Here is a 2977-nt window from a genome sequence, read left to right as displayed (position 1 = left end):
TCCCCCCTGTCACTGCTCTGCAGGGCTGTTGGGCACTAGAATCCTATCCCCCCTGTCACTGCTCCGCAGGTCTGTTGGGCACTAGAATCCTATCCCCCCCTGTCACTGCTCTGCAGGACTGTTGGGCACTAGAATCCTATCCCCCCTGTCAATGCTCCGCTGGACTGTTGGGCACTAGAGTCCTATCCCCCCCTGTCACTGCTCCGCAGGACTGTTGGGCACTAGAGTCCTATCCCCCCTGTCACTGCTCCGCTGGACTGTTGGGCACTAGAATCCTATCCCCCCTGTCACTGCTCCGCAGGGCTGTTGGGCACTACAGTCATCCCCCCTGTCACTGCTCTGCAGGACTGTTGGGCACTAGAGTCCTATCCCCCCTGTCACTGCTCCGCAGGGCTGTTGGGCACTAGAATCCTATCCCCCCTGTCACTGCTCCGCAGGACTGTTGGGCACTAGAATCTTATCCCCCCCTGTCACTGCTCCGCAGGACTGTTGGGCACTAGAATCCTATCCCCCCTGTCACTGCTCCGCAGGACTGTTGGGCACTTGAGTCCTATCCCCCCTGTCACTGCTCCGCAGGGCTGTTGGGCACTAGAATCCTATCCCCCCTGTCACTGCTCCGCAGGACTGTTGGGCACTAGAATCCTATCCCCCCTGTCACTGCTCCGCAGGGCTGTTGGGCACTAGAATCCTATCCCCCCTGTCACTGCTCCGCAGGGCTGTTGGGCACTAGAATCTTATCCCCCCTGTCACTGCTCCGCAGGACTGTTGGGCACTAACTACAGTCCTATCCCCCCTGTCACTGCTCCGCAGGGCTGTTGGGCACTAGAATCCTATCCTCCCTGTCACTGCTCCGCAGGGCTGTTGGGCACTAGAATCCTATCCCCCCCCTGTCACTGCTCCGCAGGTCTGTTGGGCACTAGAATCCTATCCCCCCTGTCAATGCTCCGCAGGACTGTTGGGCACTAGAGTCCTATCCCCCCCTGTCACTGCTCCGCAGGACTGTTGGGCACTAGAGTCCTATCCCCCCTGTCACTGCTCTGCAGGGCTGTTGGGCACTAGAATCCTATCCCCCCTGTCACTGCTCCGCAGGTCTGTTGGGCACTAGAATCCTATCCCCCCCTGTCACTGCTCTGCAGGACTGTTGGGCACTAGAATCCTATCCCCCCTGTCAATGCTCCGCTGGACTGTTGGGCACTAGAGTCCTATCCCCCCCTGTCACTGCTCCGCAGGACTGTTGGGCACTAGAGTCCTATCCCCCCTGTCACTGCTCCGCTGGACTGTTGGGCACTAGAATCCTATCCCCCCTGTCACTGCTCCGCAGGGCTGTTGGGCACTACAGTCATCCCCCCTGTCACTGCTCTGCAGGACTGTTGGGCACTAGAGTCCTATCCCCCCTGTCACTGCTCCGCAGGGCTGTTGGGCACTAGAATCCTATCCCCCCTGTCACTGCTCCGCAGGACTGTTGGGCACTAGAATCTTATCCCCCCCTGTCACTGCTCCGCAGGACTGTTGGGCACTAGAATCCTATCCCCCCTGTCACTGCTCCGCAGGACTGTTGGGCACTTGAGTCCTATCCCCCCTGTCACTGCTCCGCAGGGCTGTTGGGCACTAGAATCCTATCCCCCCTGTCACTGCTCCGCAGGACTGTTGGGCACTAGAATCCTATCCCCCCTGTCACTGCTCCGCAGGGCTGTTGGGCACTAGAATCCTATCCCCCCTGTCACTGCTCCGCAGGGCTGTTGGGCACTAGAATCTTATCCCCCCTGTCACTGCTCCGCAGGGCTGTTGGGCACTACAGTCCTATCCCCCCTGTCACTGCTCCGCAGGGCTGTTGGGCACTACAGTCCTATCCCCCCTGTCACTGCTCCGCAGGGCTGTTGGGCACTAGAATCCTATCCCCCCTGTCACTGCTCCGCAGGGCTGTTGGGCACTAGAATCCTTTCCCCCCTGTCACTGCTCCGCAGGGCTGTTGGGCACTAGAATCCTATCCCCCCTGTCACTGCTCCGCAGGGCTGTTGGGCACTAGAGTCCTATCCCCCCCTGTCACTGCTCCGCAGGACTGTTGGGCACTAGAGTCCTATCCCCCCTGTTACTGCTCCGCAGGACTGTTGGGTCACTACGTCACTTCCAGCCTTGCTGGTTCCAGTGATGCCGGGCTCTGCTCTCTGTCGCTCCCTTATTACCGGTGGGCTCCAATAGGGGGCGATGCTTGTAGGACATAGCAGGGGGGCTCACAATGTATCAGATCTTTGTCTTCCAGGGCAGTGCTGTACCCGCTGTCTGGGCACCAACCCCTCCCATTATTTGTCTGTATGTAAATGTGTAATCAGGATGGGGCGTAATCTGCGGTTTATTCGATGCTGCTAATTCCATTGATCTTTTGTACAGTCCAGGATAAATGTAGTGCAATATTTTTCTATATGTATATGGAGTAAAGGGTTGGAGGAGACGGCGCTGGAGGTTCCTGGGATGTGCTGGAAATCTATCATGTAATCTGCCACAATGCTGTACTGTACATAGCTTCCATAATAAAAGTATTGCAGGATGTGTCTGCGCCTGTGTTCTGCACACGTATGTTACATATATGTTCTGCCTATGAGAAATGATATGCACATTAGTCCTTTATGGTCTTGTGCAAGGCAGCAATTAGGGCCTGGAGCGGCAGGAATGGACCACCAGGCACCTCTGTAATAGGTTACAACACCAAATGGTCGACATATAAAAAGGTTGACAAGAGATCTTTACATTTTACTTCTGTCAATATGTAGATTCCACTTTGAGGGGAAAGGGGAGGTGGGAGATGGACCAGTGCACAGGTTTGGGTGATGTGAGAGGACCTGGAGGCAGTGGAGGTGCACCCTAGAGAGTAAATTCTATGTTTGTAGGAAAAAGAAAAAAAAATACTGTTTCTCATAAAGTACCTTTTGGCGTACTTTCAAAACGCAATACCGTGAGAAACGTATACCCTTATATTTTC

The sequence above is a fragment of the Crinia signifera genome, unplaced genomic scaffold, assembly GCF_055691185.1.
Source record: "Crinia signifera unplaced genomic scaffold, ASM5569118v1 HAP2_SCAFFOLD_207, whole genome shotgun sequence".
Classification (NCBI taxonomy): domain Eukaryota; kingdom Metazoa; phylum Chordata; class Amphibia; order Anura; family Myobatrachidae; genus Crinia; species Crinia signifera.
This window is presented reverse-complemented; position numbering follows the sequence as displayed.